At 37.5% G+C, this 24,007-nt stretch overlaps 1 long non-coding RNA gene across 1 annotated transcript in view; it reads left to right on the plus strand.

The window, feature by feature from the left end:
• LOC141380895 (uncharacterized) overlaps positions 1-23,493 on the plus strand; it is a 34,740-nt gene extending 11,247 nt beyond the window's left edge. Inside the window, exons 5-7 of the long non-coding RNA XR_012400255.1 lie at positions 19,161-19,234; positions 20,261-20,416; positions 21,866-23,493. This is a non-coding gene — a long non-coding RNA (uncharacterized lncRNA). The remainder of the gene's footprint in view (positions 1-19,160; positions 19,235-20,260; positions 20,417-21,865) is intronic.
• Positions 23,494-24,007: the final 514 nt, after the last annotated feature.

Consider the following 24,007-nt stretch of genomic DNA (forward strand, 5'->3'; position numbering starts at 1 on the left):
AATCTCAAGAATTAGTTTTTTTTCCAGGTTATTTTATAAGAGTAGTTGTAAATGTAAATGTATTGAGTGTATGTGAATTCAAAATGCACATGCTTGACAATGACCGGATGTAAAACAGCCTAAATGGTAAACACAGCAGACTACTGTAAAATGCAGCGTTTCCAGTCTTAGTTTTGCCAAGCTGTTGAAAATCAACCATCCAGGGCTAATCAGGTCACTACAGAGGACTTTAAAATTTGTGCCGCCCAACAAATCCATATAAAGCATAAATGCTTCCTCTGGGGGCATGACAACAGCGTTCGGTGTCCTTGATGAATCGTACTGTTGCCGAACATACAGAGTACACCTCAGGAAATTCTGCTGGCAGGAGCTTATTCGTCTGAAAATTCACTCCGATACCGCGGTCGGCTAGTGGGCAGCCCGGTAGCACTGCTGGAACATTAATTCAGACAGATGCAGACACCAAAAGTTCAATTCCCCTCCATTTTATGCCTTATTCTTCCACTGAGCTGAAGGATGTAGAGCCTGCTGGCTATAAAACGGGCGCCTGTTGCATCCATGTGCCGGATGAAATCGCATTTAGATGCTAATTACTTGCATAGCAAAGGGTGCTGTTTGTCTGTACATGTGTATGCCAGTGTTGGGGAGCTACAGACTAAAAGGATCAGAGCTTCTAACTTAAATGAAACCCCCTCGTTTCAGAAGGGTGTTTTCACACCTCTACTTTGGAAAAAGTCAGAAAAGTGGGCGTGTCCAGCTCTGTTTAGGGTGGATTGTCGGAGGAAGAAAAGAGGCATGGTGTGGGAGTGTCTATTTGGGCGCGCTGAATTTCAGAGTCAAAACACACACCCAACAGGGGAGAAAGTGACTGTTTACATGGACATCTGTAGTCGAATTATTTGCCAAATTATTAAATGATGGACTTTAACTGCAGTTTGGCTCTTTCATTCAGGGAATTCATTCATGTCCCTCGCCACAAACGAGATATTTGATTCGAGGAGCTGCTCTAAGCGTGTATTTTCATGCAATGTTTGATACCGCACGGCGAATGAGAGAAAAAAAAACTCAGCATTTCACGGAAACTTAGATGCACACGGCAGGTAGTGTCAGAAAGCCGCGTGTTATTCCGGTCACAAAATCCTACATGAGGTTATAGTTTGGTTGTAAAGCTAACTTGTTTACACTCGGTGCAATAGTTTGTTCGATACGAATAAAATACGAACTGAATAAACAAAGAGCACTGGTCGCTCACTTACCAAATCTGTAGAGACAGGACAATCCACAGCAACTAGAGCGGCATCTTTATTTAGAGAAGACTACAAGCGAATCCGGATCTCAGCGTTTGCAGATGAGAACAGCTCTCAGGTAAACAATAATCCTCTTTAGACACGTTAGCTATTGTTGTCGAGCGTTGCGTACACTGTTAATCCACACGTGACGCCAGCTGAGCTCTCACAGAGAGAAAATGAAAACAAAACTTAACTGCAGCAAACTATAAAAGCAACACTTCACGCTTGTTTTGCCAACACAACGTGGCGTCTCTGCCGTCTGAACACTGTGACAGTAATGAATATTTATGAAGTTGCACAGTAGAGCGCGCTGATTGGTTTGAACCAAGCTTTACTCATTCATTAATGCAGCAGGCTGTAAGACGTAATAAGACACACTCTGGTACAGACATCCAGTCTGCACGCTGGAATACAGGCTATTATGTCATGACCGTGACGCAGCTTCAAAAATTCGTTTCAAACCGGAAGTACGAATTTGCTTGAAATAACTCAAAAACAACCAATTTACACTTTTTAGTGAAATATATGTGTTCTAATAGTGTTTTTAGCAGTGTGGGACACATATACGACTGTCAACAGCTCAAAAAATGTGTTTTGGTGTTTCGTGACCCTTTAAAGGGATAGTTCAGTCCATACTGAATGTTCAAAAGAATGTTGTTCTTGTCTGCTGTTTTCGGCTCTAAACGTAGCATGGTCACAGCATGTATGCTGCAATTCTGAGAATTCTGAAATTGCAAGATGTTGTTGGATATTTTTGGAGTCATTTTTGGGCTGGGATAGAAGGACTACAACTTAACTACACCCTAAAATAAGCGATTAGTTACTCAAATTACAATGGGTAAACTCTATGCCTTAAAAGTGATTTTTCAACGTCAATGAATTATTTTAAAAGCAACAGGTTTACTCACTTTATTAAAGTCTGTTATGAATGAAGTATGTTCATTTTGCTAGCGCACATGTTTATTCTTTAGGTAATTAGTGTAATAGGTGTTTTGGTAATCTTGAATCAAAGTCTGACTATGTGCTTGTGCATTTTGGGTGGTGGTCCTTTTCCCCCTTTTCCTCCTTTACCATGGTGAACTCTCGAGACCCACCTGATCTTAGACCTCCTTCTGACCAAGCGGGACCATAGTTGACCAGGCGGAAGTCTATTTTTTCACGATTTACTATAGGATGTATTATTTTTGTGTTGTGTCAGTCAGTGTATAAGATTATAGAATCTTGACACCTAAATTCCTGTTGTGTCATGGACCACATGTTGATTTCTGTCCAAAACTATTTAATGGTGTGCATGATGTCATTAAGTAGGCAAAACTTGTGCCTGACTTCTGGAAACTAGAGCATAAACAAACCAGCAAACAAACAATGGCTACCGAAGTGGCATGTTTTGAACTGTCTGGGTGTCATCACAGATGTGACAGAACTGTCATGGAGGGCTGAAAAAAAATGTAAACATGCTTAGCTTCTTGAGAAGTTTCCCTGTCATGGTGACGGTTGTCATCCACTAATCAAGATAAAATGAACAGTTCTTGCCACCTGACACACTTTATCATGACACCTTATTTCAAAGTGAGGTTGATTTTGTGGCTGATAAGTCATCATGACCTTGTAGTTTGTTTATATCATAACATTAGTTTGTTTGTTTTTTTTGCAATTGTATTCATAAGCTTCAAAATCCATGAAAGTGGTGAAGATTATTGGGATTGTATTATATAGAAGTAGTAAATCTTTTAGGAATGCACTGAAATGAATATTCTGAGCTGAAACTGAAATTTCTGGATGTACTTGGCTAAAACATAAACCGAAAATACTTTGTAATAATTATTTAGTTTTATGTAACAGTTTAAAGTAATTTTGAGTGACGTTTTAAATTAAACCCATTTACTTTACACTGATTTAAAGCAAATTTTATTCAGTCAAATTTTGATATTGAACAAGTCAAGAAGGCTGTTTCTCAATTCCAAGAGTGCAGAGGACAGACTTGCGTTCTTGTGGAGACCAGTCTTGCCAAGTTAACTTGGATGAATGAACTTGGGAGACCGCGAGAACAGAGAACGCATCCTCTGAAGAATGAGATGCTGCGTTCTTTCTGATGGTCAGGAATGGTTCACGCTTTTTAAATAGAAAAGTATTTAAACATTGCAGCATTCGTACAAGTTTTTGTTTTCCCCCTTTTCACAATATATAATATCCATAAAAACCTGACAAATTTATGCTGCACAATAAAACTAATTTTAATACAAATTTCAGCAAATAAACACCTTTAATGTGTTTATGCCTTTATAAAAATGTTCATGATAATGTTTACTTTCACTGTTTAATTTAGAGAAACTCTCCGAACTTTAATAATCAATCTATATAAAATGCTGCGCTTCCCACCTCCAGCCGCAATGACTTCTGAGACTTCTCAAGCAAGATTTGCGCTCAAGTCTGCATTGACACATCGTTGATACCAAGAACACATCCGGGAATTTTCACACGCCCTCCATTCTTGTGGTCTTGAGTTTTTGGAACTGAACTTTGACGGTTGATTACACGAGGACACAAGAACGCATATTGGGAAACAGTAGTGTAACCATGACAGCACAGTAGTGCTATTGAAAGCAAGTATACCACTCACAAATGTCCTGTCTGCACGTTATTAAAGGGTGCTTTCACACCTGCGAATCGATTTATTTGTTCCTAAACAGGGATTAAAATGGTGACTTATGTGAAGACCGGGTGGTTTGGTGGCGTTTGACAGGGTGTGCGCGACATGTTTGAAGAGCGAGGAGGGATGCGGTGGGGAGGCGTGTGCAACGTATTTGAGGACCGGGAGGAAGATTTGCGATTTCCGGGAGATTATTACTTGTTTGCAGGCATCCAGGAGTCTCTGTGCATTTGCAAGAGACTCCCGGAACTTCTGTCTGGAATGACCTCCCGCCCTACTCATAAATCTGTGTTCATATATCCGTATGCCTATTACATATCCATAAAACACTGTGATATAGCCGGGCTTGGATCGCATTGCTTTCTCATTACAATCGATTCGCTCCAGAGTTCGTTTCAATCAAGCAGAGACCACCTCATTCAGGCGATCTCGGACCATTTGTTTTGGCGCGGATCCGAGCCAAATGTATGCCAAATGGACTGCGCTAACTGGGCAAACAAGACAGGTTCTGAAACAAAAGTCACTTAGGGTGCTTTCACACCTAGAACTTTATACTTTTCCGTTGAGCATGTGTGGTTCATGCATAGATATGTACATGGTTACATGAATGGAATATCCACATTTGAGTGGAATATGAGCTATATTGAATTTTGATTGTCACATGCAAGCTACTCGACAGTGCAAACCACTGGGTTTTCATAGCACAGCGCTTTTCACATCCGATGTGAAAGCCACTTCAGACTGCCCAGTGAACACATCTGTAGGGAGAGTAAAACCAGTGCTCTGAACACTGCCCAGCATAGCATTTTTGGCTCATTTTCAGTCGAAAGCTGATTGTTCGAGAATTTTCAGTGGCTGAACATTTGATGCATTTCCACTTTTCTTGGTCAACTCATTAATTGGTAACACTTCAAAGGTCCTGCTTTGAGATGCGCATTTTTTATTTGATGTTTGACGTAATCTCAACTGAAAAATGAAGAGAGGGTGGGACATGGAGTAGCCCCTCCCCATTTAAAAACAACAACCAATAGCGTTTTTATCACAGCTATGCCAGTGAAAGTGGTTGAGATCAAGCATCAAATTAAAAGTAAATGTGAAGCGACTTGATGGGGCGGGGCATGTCAGATGCTAGAGGGTATTTGATTGGTCAGAAGATTTGACGTGAAAAAAATCGTTGATTAATTTAGGCGCAAGTGACAAACTGCAAGGTTTTGGATGTTTTCATTAGTTTGATATTTTCTAAACGTGAGTTTTGGAGCACACTAGCGAATAGATATCCCTAAAACTTGTTTTAGTTTTACAGGACCTCAAAGTAATGGTCTATTATTTATTGTTAGTTAATGTATTTACTACAATGAACAAACAATTAGTAATACATTAATTACAGCTTTGTTAATGTTAGTTAACGTTATTTAATTTAAATAACTTTAGTTAATGTTAACTTACAGTGCATTAACTAATGTAACGAGCGCGACTTTGGATTTTAATAATGCATTAGTAAATGTTGAACTTGGTATATATTATATTAAATAGACATAAATAAAAAATAAATTTAATTAAAATAAAAAAATATATAGAAATAAATTAACTGGCATCAACTAATAAGCCATTATTCTAAAGGGTTACCAATTAATTTTCTGCGAAAATCCCCAAATTCTGTTGGATTGAGGACATCGAAATGCATCATTCCTGCGTCAAAGCATGCAACACTGTAGTACCAATGTGCCTTCGATAGGACTTGAGTATTATGAAAAGTAAGAAAAGTATCAGCACGCACGGATTGTGTACTGCTGTGACTTTCACGCCAATATGCCACCATGAATAAATAATCTGCCAGGAAATGTCGGGGAAAGACAAAACTCGCTAGGCTCAAGGTTGAGTGCACTCCTGAACGGCGATATTGAGGGTCTTGGAAGAACAATGACTAAATTAACAGTGCGGCCTCTGAGTATTCCTATTTTTTTTTCATCTTCTCCTCACTGCATTATTGCAGTAATGGCTCTTGGTGCCAAAGCCCTTGATGGATTCCTGTGGGAGAGCTCGGATTAATGGAAACGGCAGTGCTGAGATTTATGCCAGCTTCCTTTCATCAGGTTTTACAGTGGAGGAAAACAGGAGTTAACACTGTCTGTGTGTTATTCGATTGTATTCCGCCGTGCGAGTCTCTCTGCGTCTGTGTCCGGCGCTCAGGTTGCATTGATTTACAACAGGCGAAATCACGGCGCAATAAAAGCCTTTGATAATAAAGCATCATGCCGCAGGGGAGATCGAGTGAGAGAGAGGAGGGGAAGGGCTGATGATCTCCAAAGCAGTTTATGTAAATTCTCACTCATCCCCCTCAGGGTTGGCAGTCACCTTGCCAAGGCCCAGATATAGGCGACGTTGGCCTGGCCACCTTCATGCGGCTGCCCTCCACAGTTGGAGAGAGGAGTGCTCAGCATCTCCGTGAGCTGGGATTTGGTGCCGGATCAGTCTGTGGGAGCCCAGGGAATGCGTCACACAGTATGTGGCGAACTTGCGAAACTCCTTTCTGTGTTCTTGCTTTTTTTACAGTTCAAGGATGACTGAAGTTTGAAAAACCTTTGAATTTGGTTTTAAAAACAGACAATGTAATCTTAAAGAACCATGCAAGAGCACATCAAAAAAAATAAATCCTTTAAAAGATGGAATCTCTGTGGCATTTATGAGGATCTCTATCCTGAAGAAAATAAAAAGTTTTTTTCGTTTTTTTGTTGGTCTATTTTGTTGGCCAAACTTGTCAAGATTATTGTGATGATTATTTATCTTAAAATAATACTTTGTTTTAGGGATGCACTTATTTAGGGATGCACTTATTTTGGGTCAAAACCAAAGCTGGAAACGTAAACTGAAAATGTGGCAAACTTTTGAAACTGCTTCCTTTGTGTTTGCTCTTTTTTTTTAACCATTTGCCCCTCAATCCTGTGGTTCAATGATGACTGTAGAGTTTGAAAAACCTTTGATTTTTGGGTTTTAAAAGCAGACAATGTAATCTTAAAGAACCATCAAGAGCATATTAAAAAAAAATCCTAAAATCTCTGTGACATTTACGCGTCTCATCACTATCCTAAAGAAAATATAAAGTTGTTTTTCATTGGTGTTTTGACCCATTTTGGCCAAACTTGTGATGATTATTGTGATTGTTAATTATCTAAAAACAGTCAATTTTGTTTTAGGGATGAACTTAAAAAAATATTCTGGGTCGAAACTGAAGGTGAAAATTCAAATGTAAACTGGAAATGTGGAGAACTTGAGAAACTTGTATTTTTTTCCTCCACAATCCTGTGGTTCAGGGATGACTATACAGTTTAAAAAACCTTTGATTTTGGTTTTAAAAGCAGACAATGTAATCTTAAAGAACCATCGAGAGCACATCAAAAAAATAAAAATCCTTTAAAAGATAGAATCTCTGTGGCATTTACGCGGACAGTGCTTTTTGGTTGGTTTATTGACCCATTTTGCCCAAACTTGTGAAAAGTATTGTGATTATTAATTATCTAAAAATACTAAGCTTTGGCTTAGGGAGAACTTAAAAATATTCTGGGTTGAAACCGAAGCAGAAATTTTAGATGCACTTGGATGAAAACATAAACTGAGAATGTGGCAAACTTGCAAAACTCCTTCCTTTGTGTTCTTGCTTTCTTCACCGTTTTCCCCACAACCCTGAACCATGCAAGAGCACATCAAAAAAATAAATCTTTTAAAAGATAAAATCTCTGTGGCATTTAAACGGACATTCTCACATGTCTATCCTGAGGAAAATATAAAGTAATTTTTTTGTTGGTTTATTGACTTGTTTTGGCCAAACTTTTAAAGATTAATATGATTATTAATTATCTAAAAAAAAAAAAAAGACTTTGTTTTAGAGATGCACTTATAAATGTATATTATGGGTCGAGACCGAAGGTTAAAATCCTGGATGCACTTGGCTGAAAACGTATGTGGCGAACTTGCGAAGCTCTTTTTTTGTGTGTTCTCGCTTTTTTCACTATTCTCCTCACAATCCTGGGGTTCAGGAATGACTGTACAGTTTGAAAAGCCTTTTATTTTGGTTTTAAAAACAGACAATGAAATCTTAAAAAAACATGCAAAAAAAAAAGGACATCTAAAAAATAAATCCTTTAAAAGCTAGAATCTCTGTGGCATTTATGCAGACAGTCTCGCATCTCTATCCTGAAGAAAACATAATGTTGTTTTTATATTGGTTTATTGACCCATTTTGACCAAACTTGTGGAGATTATTGTGATTATTCATTATTTAAAAATAATAGACTTTGTTTTAGGGATGCACTTCTAAATATTCTTGGTTGAAACTGAATCTGAAATTTCTCATACACTTGGCTGAAAATGTAAACCGAAAACGTGGCAAACTTGCGAAACTCCTTTGTGTTTTTGCTTTTTTCACCGTTTCCCCACAAACCTGTTGATTTTGGGTTTTAAAACAGACAATGTAATCTTAAATTGCCATGAGCCATGTAACAGCACATTCACTAATTTTTTTTTTTTTTTAAAGATCTCTGTGGCATTTACGAGGACAGTCTCAATTCACTACACTAAAGAAAATATCAATTCGTTTTTCATTGGTTTATTGACCCATTTTGGCCAAACTTGTGAAGACTATTGTGATTGTTAATTTTCTAAAAATATTAAACTTTATTTTAGGGATGCGCTTAAAAACATTCAAGGTCAAAACCAAACATTTTGGATGCACTTGTCTGAAAACATAAACCGAAAATGTGGTGAACTTGTTAAACTCCTTTCTTTATGTTTTTACTTTTTTCACAGTTTTCCAAACAATCCTGTGGTTCAGGGATGACTGTACAGTTTGAAAAATCTTTGGTTTTGGTTTTAAAAACAGACAGTGTAATCTTAAAGAACCATGCCTAAGCACATCCAAAAAAAAAAAAAAAAAAAAAAAAAAATTATATATATATATATATATATATATATATATATATATATATATATATATATATATATATATATATATATATATATATATATATATATTTTGTAGCGAGGCAGAGGGAAAACACAAACACAACGGCGTGGTGTTACAAACAATCCCCCGGAGGGTGCTTTATTTACACGGTGAATAAGGGTGAACAGTGTAAATACGGTGCTCTTCTTGGGATAGGTGCTCAGGTGCTCCGGGGAAGTGGTGTGGTAAAAGGAGAGTTTGGGTGCTGGATCGATCACTAGCTGGAGGTCGCTGTGGGTAAGAGACAGAGAGACACAAGCGTTAACGCAGGGAGTCATGAAAGAATGAAGCTCGTCCTCCTCTTGTGTGGGGCTGGCTTATATGGGTCTCCTCTTGATTAGCTCCAGCTGAGATCGATCCAGTGGGGATTAGGTGCCAGCTGGGGTGAATCCTTGACCAGGGCGACGTGGTACCGGTATATTCGCTACAATATATATTGTGATTGTTAACTGTCTAAAAACAGTAAACTTTGTATTAGGGATGCTCTTAAATAATATTCTGGGTCGAAACCGAAGGTGAAAATTCAAATGTAAATTGAAAATGTGACAAACTTGTGAAACTCCTTTGTGTTCTTGCTTTTTTCACCGTTTCCCCCACAAACCTGTGGTTCAGGGATGACTGTAAAATTTGAAAAACCTTTGAATTTGGTTTCAAAACAGACAATGTAATCTTAAATTGCCATGAACCATGCAACAGCACATTCACAAAAAAAATCTTTAAAAGATCTCTGTGGCAATTACGAGGACAGTCTCAAATCACTATACTAAAGAAAATATAAAGTTGCTTTTTCGTTGGTTTATTGACCCATTTTACCCAAACTTGTGAAAATTATTGTGATTTATTAATTATGTAAAAATAATAGACTTTGTTTTAGAGGCACACTTATAATATTCTGGGTCGAAACCAAAAATTCTGGATGCACTTGTCTAAAAAATGTAAACTGAAAATGTGGCAAACTTGCGAAACTCCTTTCTTTGTGTTCGCTCTTTTTTTTTTTCAGCATATCCCCCACATCCCGTGGTTCAGGGATGACTGTACAGTTTGAAAAACCTTTGATTTTGGTTTTAAAAACAGACAATGGAATCTTAAAGAACCATGCAACTGCACATCAATAAAATAAATCCTTTAAAAGATAAAGTCTCTGTGGCATTTACGCGGTCTCGCATCACTATCCTGAAGAAAATATAAAGTTGTTTTTCATTGGTTTTATTGACCCATTTTGACCAAACTTAGCTTTTTATGTACATGTAGGACTAGTGAAATATGGACTGAAGGATTTGTAGCATCTGCACTCTATTAGCATTTTTACTTCCTGTTCTTTAGGGTTTACGCCTAAATAAATAAGTAGTTCTTTTGACGAATGTGTAATAAAGAAAAGCTATCAAGCTTGGTAGAAAATAGTCTTTAGCGGGAGTAAGATGAAGTACCTAGTTAAAGCATCTGTTACATTTGTGCTCTTTGGTTGGTTGAACAAGTGCTAAAATGTTTCCTGTCTTTGTCAGCCATCTTTGGTGGGGTAAATGGGGACAGCGAACTTAAGGCTCAGACTATTTACAGAGTAAGATTCCCCCAGTTGCACAATCATACATTTAAATTATTAATTAAAGTAACACTTTTTTTTTACAAAGTAGTCTCATTTTACAAATGACCTACAGTTAAACGGTTGAGTTTTACCAGTGTTAAATCCATTCAGCCCATCTCAGTGTCTGATGGGAGCATTTTAATCTTATTCTAGCATCTGATATTATTAAGTTACCTTATGCAGCACCTGATAATATTCCCCAGCTAGCTAACTACTAAAAGCGCTGGTAATATCATTGGTATGGCTGTAACGTTTCTTGATTTTTACACCAGAAGGACAGTGTAGTTCCTAGCCAAATCAACCTAGAAAATAGCAACTTTTCATTTTCCATCGGTCTTATTAGACAATGTAATTACAAAAAAGTCAAGCTTTAAAAGGGAAAATGATCAAAACTTTAAAAAAAAAATTTGAGCAAAATGCTATTGGTTTACTCTGATTCAATGATTTATGCTAAGCTATGCTAAAAGTGCTCTCACCAACCTCGAAGATTGGCTGAATGGAATAAAGAAGTGGTCAAATTTACCTATTTGCAAAAAAAGTGGAGTGTTTATTTAAAGACAGCGTATTATTAAAGATAAATTTACCAAGATCAAATGGCTGGCTAGATATATGTGGAGCTTACCCAGGTAGCAAAGAATTCTAGCCCAGATTTGGCATTAAGCTGGCACAGCAGTCATTCATCCGGCTCTGGCATACTGCATGTGCTCCAAACATGGCCCAGGTTTGACAGAGGTGGCACCGTCTTTAAGGCGGCACGCATGACATGGGCCAGATGTCAAATGTAGTATTTGGCCCAGTTGTTAATATGAGGGCCACGTAAGTTGGCCAATCTTGACCCACATTTAAATAATTAGTAAAGAAAAGAAGAGTAAAGAAATATTGTGATGCTCAAAGATATTTCCTGTTTGCATCTTCTAATGTCTTCATTTTATTCCAGGAAACAATCAAGATTTATTAATCTATTGTTTCCTGTATGTTGCAAAATAACTGAATTTAACCTATTACATATATTTTATTAACCAAATTATTATTTTACAAATTATACTATTGTTAACCAATCCTAACCAATACTATTAACAAAGCACCTAAAGTACAATGCTTCTTGGGCTTATCAATTTCATCGCAGTTGTGACGCTAAAAATATGGCTTCCGGACAATGGCCACACTTGGGCCATAGTTGGCCTAGTTCAGACTGAGTAATGAATTATTAACTTGGCTGAGACTAGAATCAGATATGGTCCTAGTTTGACCCTTATATGGCAGCCAGACTTCATGTATTACGATTAACTGTGCAATGTGGGCCAAGGAAAAGCTGATTGTGTGGTCCAGAGCTTGGCCAAAGAAATTTCGCTATAGAAACGCTCACATTTTTCAACAAAAGAGAATCTGGTTTTGTTATGTATACAGTAATTTATGAGGTGGCATATCAGAGGTGTATTTATTATTTGTTATTAGTTGTTTCCAGTTGAAACTTTTGACTGAAATTTGTAATCTTGAAGGTATCACTCAGCCCTGGGGCATCGCATCATTGTGAAGCAATGTGAAGTGAAACATCATTTTCGATTTTGACTTCAAAGATAAATAAAACACAGCATGAGATCAGTCACGGCTGCTATATTGAATAGTCTTCCCAAACCAAAGTTTCAAAAGTTTCAAAATTCACTTCAGAATTTTTTCTGAAAAATGTTACTGTCCAGGCTTGTATGCTTAATATGTGACGTATGAGAAATATATAACACAGAAGTGTGCTCTAAAATGTATAATCTCTAAAAAGGATAGTTCACCCCCCAAAAAAGTTTTTCTTACACTTGAGTGATTTGAGACTTCCTATCTTGAAATTCCTATCTTCTGTTAAACACAAGCCAAAACATTCTGAAGGAAGCAGTCATTTTGATGCTGCGTTCACACCAGATTGCGGAAGAAGCATCACCCGCAATTGATTTACATGTTAAATCAATGCAAAGATGCGATTCGCTCGATTGAAGGGGCACGAGTTTCGTGCGAATTGCTCAAGTTGGAAAATCTAAACTTCAGCGGACATTCGCGCCGTGTTAACCAATCAGGAGCTTTCTTTTGTGGAGGCGTGCTTATATTGAAGCACCTGTTGTTGTTATCCTGCCAAAACAGGACAACAGCTGATCAAACTGGGCTTGACTCAGTCGGAAGTACCACTGAAAGCTTCCATCATCCAGATATAGTTTCTAGAGGAGTTTATAAACTCACAAAGCTGGGCACCTATGAATGGAACTAGTAGACTCAGACACTGCTGCAAATGAATCTATGCTGTTTTTCAGCTTTCCTAAAGCACATAAACACAGCTAGTCTCTCAATTAAATCCATATTAGCCATTTAGCAACGAAGCTACAGTCACCGGGCAGACAGAAGCCCTGCCCATGGCACGAATCTGCCTCTATTGTGAAGTGAATTTGATGCTCGAATGAAGCGAGTAAACTCAAAATGTCCACACGTCTATTTACTCGCAAATAGCACAATTTATCCGACCGTGCCCTGTCTGGTGTGAACACAGCATAAGAGTTCAGACTTAGCTCATGATTTATAAATAGCTTGTTTGGCAGGTTGTCCTGTGAGAGAGCCCTGAGCTCGAGGGATCCAAGGGCCCAGGGCGAGGGGAGATTGAGCTCAGGTCAATCTCAAAACTCCCCTGCTGCTTAGGCTAAGGTGAACTTCCTGATAGTAAGACATTTAGGGAAAGAGACTTGGGCTTATTTTGTCTGTAATATAGAGCCTATTTGGACGGTTGGAGGAAACTGGGAAACCCATGCAGACACGGGGAAAACATGCAAACTCCGCACAGAAATACCAGGTGGCCCAGGGGAGGAAGGGGGGTTTCTTCCAGACGAAGATAGTTGTAGAAAGTAAATGAGGATATATATATATATTGACTTGGGATCTTTTGATTGGAGGATCATGATTAACTAATGTGAGCCAGCTGGTTCAATCATGAGCATGTGTTCCTCTTGAAATGAGTTTAACAATAGACTTCACTAAAATCCATAGGAACAAAAACACTGTGGAAGTCAATGACTTTTTCCCCCCAGCGTTCTTCAGAACATCTTAGGTGTTGGAACGAGTGTAGGATGAGTAAATGATAAAGGAATCTTCATTTTTGGTGAACCATCCCTTTAACAACGGAACACAGCACAGCCCAAATGGTTAATGGTTACTAATCTAGCTAGTTAGTATGGTCTAGTTAGTGGTTGATGCTGAAACCTCTTTTTTTCCATTGACATCCATTCAAATGTGACGTGTGTGTGTGTGTGTGTGCGTGTGCGTGTGTGTTTGTTTGTGTGTATGGGCAGCACGGTGGTGCAGTGGGTAGCACAAAGAAGGTCACTGGTTTGAGCCCCGGCTGGGTCACTTTGCATTTCTGTGTAGAGTTTGCATGTTCTCCCTGTGTTTGTGTGGGTTTCCTTTGGGTGCTCTGGTTTCTTCCACAAGTACAAAAACATGTGGTATAGGTGAATTAGGTAAGCTAAATTGTCCGTAGTGTAGTTGTGTAAGGGTGTTTTCCCAGTAAAGGGTTGCAGCTGGAAGTGCATCCACTACGTAAACCATGCTGGATAAGTTGGTGGTTCATTCCGCTGTGGCGACCCCAGATTAAAAAAAAGGGACTAAGCCGATAATAATATAAATGAATGAATATATATATATATATATATATATATATATATATATATATATATATATATATATATAATATATATATATATATATATATATACATACATACATACATACATACATACATATACATATATATATATATATATATATATATATATATATATATATATATACATACATATATACATGGATGTTCTTCTTGCCTTTTCAGGGTCACCTATCTGGACTTATTTATGTCACAATTATTAAACAGCATATATTGTCTGCTTCAGACCTCATGACAGAAAAGGCCAGGGGTTTCAAGCTGTATTTAAAATTGCATCCAAATGGTGATATGTATCGCCTGCATATATAAGCTCTCGAGCCCCTAGCAGTGAGTCGAGGGGCGCTGTAGCGTACAGGAAATGAGACCAGGCTCTTTTTCATTTCCCTACTTCAGCAGTGCCCTCCTCCTCGCTTATACAGGCCATGTTCAACCCGGCCCTTCGATTAGATCTCGCTGTTCTGGTCTCGGCGAGGTGGGACCGACTCTGTAATCACATATCTAATCTGTGTCATATATTTTATATGTGTATGTAATATCTGTTGGTAAATGCCACGCTCACAGACTGCATGATTGAGACCCCGGCCGAGAGGACGCCCGGGTGATTGATTCCTGCCCTCGCTATGGTGCCTGAATGATTGGCCGAGGTGATTGACAGGTGAGGGGTTTTAAATGAGCTGGACCTGAGTGATGGAGGAATGGGAGGGATGAAATGGCATCAAGCTGAGAGAAAGAGAAAGGGAGAATCAAAATGCATGGGCATTGATGGGTCGGTTACAAGAATAACTTTTCCATGGAGGTTCTGAATGGCGTTGATGGTTCCATTGAAGATTTCTGGCACCTTTATTTCTCAATAGGTTCTTTATATGAGATAAACTGCCTGTGGATATTAAAGTATTACAAATGTGGTTAGTTTTAGTTCAACTTAAGCAGAATAGTATGTTGATGAATTTTACAGTTGGTTTTATAGGCTATTTGTGATTGTATTTGTGTTTATTTTTATAATGTAGTGTCACAGTTTACCTGTTACCAAGAGTAGTATAATATGTACATCGCAACAAGGACCACAATGGCAATAAGTTTGGTTTTTAACATTTTATTGTGTTATCCTTGGCAAATTAAGTGTATTCACTTATTAGTCAAATAAATATGGAAGAAATGAAGTATTAGTTTAAAGAAATTTTTTTAAAAATGCTATATTTAAAAAGTGTGTGGCCTTAAAGTACTTCCTGAGATGCATTATTGGAGTATTGTTAAAGAAAGTGTTTTATTTAGGGATCTAGACATAGTTCTTCTATGTCACTGTTGCAAATACCCTTGTGGAGGCTTTATTTTTAACAGTGTAAGATATACAGTATATAACAGATCTTGAATTTGATCACATCAGGTTCCATTAAGAACCTTTAGCATCTATGAAACCTTTCCATTGCACAACAGGTGGTAAAAAGTGGAAAAGGTTTCTGTATGTATATAGAATTTTCACATTCACACCAAGGAAAGATGGTTCTTTTTAAGTCCCCATGACATCTAAATAAAGTTTAGCATGTTAGAATCAGTATGTTAGCCTTAAGAATATCTATAAGCTAGTGTGCACCAAAACAGTGGTAAAATTTGCAGTAAGAAGACATAAACATCCGAAGCTTGCAGTGTTACTTCAACTTGAATGAATTAATATTTTTAATGTCATCTAATACTTCAGTTTCTCCTCAAATGTTTTTGACCAATCAAAAGCTTTCTTGTATCTGACATGTCCCGCCCCTTCAAGATGCTATTGCTCTATATGCTTCAGTATATCTTTGGTGTTCCGCAGAAACTCAATTAGAAAATGGAACTTTTATTTTGGGTAAATTATTCCTTTAAGAACAGGACACAGCCCAAATGGTTAATGGTTGGTAATCTAGCTTGTTAGTAGGGTCTAGTTAGGTACCACACTATTGTTATATTTCAGTTCAAATTACCTTACATATCAAGAAATAAATAACATGCTCATTTCAAAGCATTTCACTGGAAGAACTGAAGTTCTTTGAGGAACCCAGAATGGTTCTTCTATGTCGTCACTTCTAAAAACTTCTTTTTGTAATCTTTATTTTTAGAAATGTGTGGCCTGAAAAGGTATACTGTATATTGAACAAAAAGTTTTTTTTTGAGAACCAAAAATATAGTAAAAACATAGTTTTTGTTTGGTATTGTTGCAAAAGCCACTTGGCATCTGTTACTTTTAAGAATTTGGTTTGATACACATTAGAAATGTGTCCCACTAGGTCTTGAAATTGATAAGCATGTTTTGTGAAGTAAAAATTTTATGATTTAACTTTTTTTTATATTTTAAAAGATCCACCAAAAAATGAAAATGATCATTGATTCTCCCTCAACTTTGACTTCCTTTCTTCTGTTAAAGTACAAATGAAATCAAAACTAATCAAAATCAACCAATATTGATTATGTTTGCTCACATTACTAGTAGTAAACAATTCATCTGTGCATGTCAATAATAAAAATAATCTATAATATTGTAATCTTTAATTGAAATCTGAAAATGCACTTCCTATTTGTTTCAGTTAAATTCTTAGATAACGTCTGTCTGAGGTATTGGGCGTGGCCAACATACTCAACCACGCCTCTCAAACTGTCAGTTTTGACAACAAAGGTAAGGAGGAGATGTCTGTTAAGGCTGAATTATAATTCTGTGTTAATTACATGCAATCGGTCCGGTGCAGCTTTTGCGTAGTTGTATAGCCCTTGCTGTGGCTGACGCGCACCTCTTGAAAAATGTAACTACAAGTTGCAACGACGTGTATTGCAAGCTCTGTGATTGGTTGGCTTGGTAGCAGTGAAGAGTGTAGGTGGTGTTGATAACCGCGAGCCCGATAGAGCGATTGTTTAGAGAGTCCCGTTAAGGAGCTTCAGATGGAATCTTTTGTGTGGTGTTTACCTTATGATTAGAGTTGTTGCACGTCCACCGGTTCCTGCCTCCTAAATAAGCGAGTTTTAGCTACTTGTACATTGAGGTAGCATTCAAAAAAAAAAAAAAAAACATCCACAAAGAAACCCAACAAAGAAGAACATAAAAGCCTACTGCCAGCTAGTGTTTCGGAAGTGTTATTGCAGAGCAACACAAACAGCATGCAGAAGTATAAATGCACGGCTACGTGCAAGGCAGGCGATCACTCAACACTAAAGCCCATTAGGTTGTAATGACTCTTCGAAAATCCATTTCCCTGATCTTTCGGAATGAAATGCTTACTACACTACATCCAATCAGCTCGCAGTTGAAAAGAACTAGCCATGCCCACTGTTTTCTCCATTTTTGTTTCTCTAGGAACTGCATCACAATATTTGAAAAAAGGTCGCTTCTTCCAGTTCATGCAGACTTTTAACACAAAAGAAGATATTTAAAAATGCTGGTGGTGGGCACTTTTTGACTTCCATAATGGGAAAAAAATAACTATGGAAGTCAGTGAGTGCCAGCAAGCAGCATCAACAAAAGAAAGAAACTCAAACAGTTTTTGATCAAGTGAATGATGAACTTTTGGGGTGAACATACCAAGATGTAATGTCAAGATATTGGAATTTGGTACCAATCAGTACTGAAATTTTAAAAACGTCCAATTTCCGCTAACATTTGAGCGCAGGGATACAGAGACGGTTAGTGTCACTCAGTAAACAGCGGTGAGTTCTGTGAACTATCGACCTTCGCGGCCAATCACAGTCATTTCTATTGAGCATGTGAACTCAATGGCAAATCAGCGCTGTTTAAGATCATGCTCAACAGCGCTTGAATGTTAAAGGGGGAAATAGACGTCTTTAAAATTTCAGAAGTGATTGGTATCGAATTCCAGTATCGGAACAACATTACTAAAATGGTTCTTTCATCGCGTTCCTTTGGAAAATTCTAATTTGTAACCTTTATTTTTAAGAGTGTGGATGTGATTCGATCCTTCATGTCTTTTTTCCCCCACATTCTCTTCCTAATTAGCTGGATGTGTCTCTTGTTCTCCCACATGGCATCCAATAGTGCGGAGGCTGAGATACTCCTCATCTTGTTAAGTAAATATACAGTCCTCAAGTCCCTCGTCTATTGATTCCTCCTTATATCACATGATAAATCCCCTCCGGCCCCTGACATCCCTCAGAAAGGGGGCTGAGGCGGGAAATGAAATATTACCAATTTTCATATCTTAATTTATCATGCGAACACAGATCTGTGTGTGTGTGTGTGTGTGTGTGTGTGTGGAGAGAGCGAGCCAGAAACACTGATCCTCAATACGTCTCTCCTGCTCTGTGTCGTTTGTAAATTTTCGATTACGATTCATTAGCGTTGCACGCTCAAAGTTTCCAAATAAAAAAATCTATAATTCTGAAAAAAATTTCTTTTCTCACATAAATCTAAGCTGCTGTCGACTGAACGATTGACCGACCCACCCTCCTCCTTCCCTAAACCCAACCAATAGTGTTTTCAAAAGCACCGATTAACCAGCACCCACCCCCTCCCCAAAAACCAATTGACAGTTTCAAATAGCTATCCAGAAAAAGAAAAGCCTTTGTCTGATTTTTACCACGTTTTCAGATTTTAACACATTCTCACCCTGTTACTGTTTATTTTATGACTTGTGTTTTTCCCTTACCTGCTTTCTAAACCTATGCTTCACTGGGTTCAAACACTGTCATTATCGTCAACTCCCTTCTCCCTTCGACGTACAAGGCGAGCTACTGGACAAGCTGGTAACAAAAAAAGGGAAAAAAACAAAAAAAGGGAGGTAAGCGGTCAGCTGGTAAGAGTAAAAAAGGAATGGCGTCACACCGCATCATAGCGTTCATTTTAAAGACAAAATGCAGCCATACATACTTCTGGCATCATAATTGGTGATCTCCAGAAATGTATCTAGGATTAGGTTTTCAGAAAGAGCTTATGTTCGTTCAATGCACTTAAATATTTTTTGCTTTTCCTACAGGTTTTCGGCTTTCGACAAAATATTTCTTTTGTGTTCAAATGAAGTCACTCATAAAGGCTTGAAACCACTTGAGGGTAAGTAAATGTAAATTTTTGGGTGAACTATCCCTTTAATGAAAAACAGTTGTTCACAAGGAAAGAGAGAAACTGAGTAATGATTGCGAATTGTTCTTGCCTGGTGTGTGTGAGATTATACACACCTGCAGTGATCTTGTCAGTCTGTAAATGAGGGAGAAGATATATTTTGTGTGTGTGCTGCTTATTAACCTTATTAAAGTTCAAGAGGAAAAGGTTACTGTTTCACGTTGGCCATTCTGTGTTCTTTGCATTACTGTTTATACTTTGAATTGTCTAACTGTAACTCATTAATTATAAAAGAAATTTTAAAAAGAGTCTTATTTTTATTTTTATTAAACTTGCATCTAAAGTAACTTAAATTAGCACACTGTAGTTAATTAATAAAAAAAAAAGATGTATGCTTTAATAATGTTCATGTCTGGTGACTCAATCCTAGAGCACATTGACCTTTATGGCTTTTAAGAACTTTGATATGGAGGAGCGCAATCCTGTTGAAGAATTTGCCCTCTCCTGTGGTTTGTAATGTAATGGGCAGCATAAATGTCTTGATACCTCAGGTTGTTGATGTTGTCATCCACTCTGCAGATCTCACGCAAACCCCCATACTGAATGTTACACCAAACCATGTTTTTTCTTCACCAAACTTGACTGATTTCTGTGAGAATCTTGGGTGCATGCTGGTTCCAATAGTTCTTCTGCAAGATCTGGGATGATTGGGATGCATTTTAACAGGAAAAACTCTTTATTTGTTGCTCTTACAACTGGAGTCAACGACAAGACTTTTGTTAGGAAGTGTACATAAACTTTAATAATAGAATTATCAACTATGTTTGAACTATAAACTGTTTACTTGAAACATTGTTTTGTAACCATATTTATATTAATGAATTTAAAATAAGCTTATAGTTGCAGTTTTCTCATAGCACTTTAAGGTTTTAGGCAACCACTTCATGTGTAGTGAACTAGTATGTAACTTAATTCATACATTTTGCCCCGTATTTCCAATCTTTCTCTGATGGGAAGGAGGGGGAGACTGCTGCCTTGGATACAGGCAGATCTACAGCCCGGACAGTTTTTTGCCCCTGTTGTTCCTGGTGCGTCCAATAGGGGGAGCACAGCACAGTGTTATCATGAGCTTCCAGAACTTTATCATCAAACCAAACGCGACACCATGAAGAGGTTTGTTACACACTCGTTGAAAATATTGTTTAGCAAACGTGAAATTTTTTAAAATCAGGTTGATATGAGTGTATGTAAATATGTAAACAAACTAGTGTGATGCAATTCACATGCAGAGCAACAGCAATGTTGTTTGGCTCATTTCTAGCTAACTACTGTAACGTTACGTGTAAGCTAGCTACATGTACTACATCGCACTTTCTCATAACTACGCTACAATTAATCGTTACACTATCCAACTATGTGTGTTTGAATTTGAATGAATCTATATTAATTGGCAATTGGGCTTTTGTATATCTGAAAAAATATGATGATTATCAATTGTTTGTATATTTAAACTTCCTTTCTGATACTTGAACTTAGCTTTTATAATTAGCAAAAAAAAATTAATTAAAAGCATATTTATAAATAGGACTCTTAATAATTTGGAAGCATTGACTTCAAATGAATTATTTCGCCATGTATCCATCTTTCCATTCCTTTTCATTACAGGTGCCGTTGCCCTGAAAAGCCGTTTTGACTTTTATTCCTCCTTTAGGATATGTATTCTTGATATCAACAATTCAATTTTTGATATCAACAATTAACATTCTTGATATCAACAATTCAGTTCTTGATGTCAAAAATGTAATTGTTGATATCAAAAACGTTATTGTTGATATCAAAAATTTAATTGTTGATATCAAGAATTACATGTTTGATATCAACAATTAAATTTTCACTAGTAATAATTGTTATTTCAGATCTCACAAATTGCTTTTTGGATATGTGCATATATGAACTCATCAATATGCATATTAATGACAAATTTACATTTTTGACATCAACAACTGAATTTTTGACATCAACAATTGCATTTCCACTAGTAAAACTATAATTATTAATATCAAGAATGAAATTTCCACTAGTAAAAACTATAATTATTGATATCAACAATTGCATTTCCACTAGTAAAAAGTCACCATAGGCTTCCATTCAAATTGAGTTGTTAACATTAACATTCTTGATATCAACAATTCAGTTCTTGATATCAAAAATGTAATTCTTGATATCAAAAATTGAATTGTTGATATCAAGAATACATATCCTGAGAAGGAATAAAAGTCACTGACTTTTATTTATTCTCAGGATATGTATTATTGATATTAAGAACTGAATTTTTGATATCAACGATTCAAGTCTTGATATCAAAAATGTAATTCTTGATATCAACAATTCCATTTGAATGGAAGCCTATGGTAACTTTTTACTAGAACTGAATTGTTGATATCAAGAAATCATCAAGAATTTTAAATTGAATTATCTATATAGCATATAAATACACAAAATTAAAGATCTTTCCCAGAAGATAATACTAAATTAACAATACTAACTATGTAAAAAATTGTAATTAAATTCTTAAAAAATGCCTTACATTTATGCTAATCGTGTTATTTTTTTCTCCCCCAGACATTCAGTTTATACCTCCGATTGATACTTGTCAAAGAAAAAGGTGATATTTTGGATCGGCCCACGAGTTTGAGAGGCAAAGAGACTGGGAAGAAAAGCTGTCAGGCGGACAAAGAAAGAAAAGAAGCAGAACCCTCTTAAGAACCTGATTGAGAACAGGAGAAAATCAATCAACTGAGCCCCTGTGATTGACAGGCCGGCAAGGTGTTTTCTGCAAAGGTGTCAAACGCCACACAATTGCGATTTTTCTCTCTCTCCCCCCCCTCCTTCGCCATCTCTTTAGTGTCCGTCACCCTTTTATTCACATATCATCATTCCGTCCATCTCGGCCAAATTACTCTTCTATCTCCTCCACAATGTGTCCACTCTCTGCACTTCTCCCTCACACTTCTCTTGTTTCTGGAGGAAGACTCGCGCATTTAGGACCGCTGACTGACACTCCTTTAATCTTGTAGCTCCGCAACCTTCATGGAAGAGGAAGGGATGTGTTTTTTTTCACACATACGCATGAACAAAGCAGCAACCCTCCCCTGCTTTCTGCTGCTTTCGAGCCTATTTGTTTTCCATAATATCACGGCGTGCCGAGAAACCGAGACGGTGAAATGGCACCGTCGCTCCTCGAGATCCTGCCCTTAATCTTGAAATAACACCTAAAGGAAAGTGATGGAGGATATGGATATTTTAATTTAACATATCCTGCTTTTTTCTCTCAGCTTTGTACTTCAAGAAAGTTTTCGGTCGCCTACTTTGCTCTGCGTTTCTTTCATCCTGGCCTCGAGCGATAACTGTGATTTCAGGTTCAGGTTGTGTGTTAACATGTTTTTGTCAAAAGTCTCGGCTTTCGTGTCTTGATGAGATTTTTTTTTTGTCACGGATTTCACACATATTTGTAACGTATGTAGAGTAACCTAATAAAAGATGAAGAAATGAGATTTCAAAGGTAGAAAAGAACACCCTTTAGATCTTCTTCACACACAATGTGTGTTTGCAAGCCTGATCACACGAGGAAACGTAACCAACTATTTTACGTTTTGTCAGAATAGTGTCTAATTCTTACGAATTCATACCAGTTCAGTCGTATGAAAATGTATGATTTTTAAAAAGGGGTTATGGCACCAAAACCCACCCCTAAACCCAACCGTCATTGGGTGATGAACAAATCGTACTAAAATGTATGAATGAGATTGTACAAATTCATCCGAATTCATTCATTCATTGGTTCAAGCCTCGGCTGGGTCAGTTGGCGTTCCTGTGCGGAGTTTGCATGTTCTCCCTGCGTTCGCGTGGGTTTCCTCCGGGTTATCCAGTTTCCCCTACATTCCAAAGACATGCGGTACAGGTGAATTCGGTAGGCTAAATTGTCTGTAGTGTATGAGTGTGAATGAGTGTGTATGGATGTGTATGTCTAAGCTCAGGGTTCTCTCCTGGTACAGCCTGCCAAACCTGCAACAAGTATCAAGCAATAGCTAAGTGTGAACTCTTAAAGCGAACTTCAGGTTTTATCGATGCCAGTTTCAAAAGCAGTTGACCAATCAGAAGAACTTGGAAGAATTCAACATATTCTGTTTTAATTCTCTTAGCTTTGTTGTACGCTTTGTAAAGTACTTAAAGAACGTTTCTGGTCGCTTATTTTGCTCTGTGTTTCTTTCATTCTTTCCTTCATACTAGGCTTAATTATCTCCGAGCTCAGAGTTCTCTTCCGAGACAGCATGCCAAACCTGCAACTAGTATCAAGCAATAGAAAAGTGTGAACTCTTGAAACAAACTTCATGTTTTATCAATGTCAGTTTCTAAGCAGTTAACCAATCAGAAGAACTCAGAGGCGCGGGACAAGCATTGTAAGCTCCTGTTTGTTTGGATACGCTTGCACTACTTTTCGTTTTTTTTAAATTATCCCTGAGCAATGCATCTTGTGTTACAAAGACACATTCTGTGTGATTAGCCCCTAAAAAATGTTGTGCTGTTTCCAACAAAAGCAACGTTCACATAATGAGCCATAAAGTAGCTAGATTCAAGGCGTAGATTCAACAAGGCACTCGAAATATTACTCAGAGATTTTGATTCATGTTGACATGATAGCATCACACAGTTGCTGCGAATTTGTCAGCTGCACATCCATGGTGCAAATCTCCCATTCCACCA

This window comes from Danio rerio, chromosome 25 (assembly GCF_049306965.1).
Source record: "Danio rerio strain Tuebingen ecotype United States chromosome 25, GRCz12tu, whole genome shotgun sequence".
NCBI lineage: Eukaryota > Metazoa > Chordata > Actinopteri > Cypriniformes > Danionidae > Danio > Danio rerio.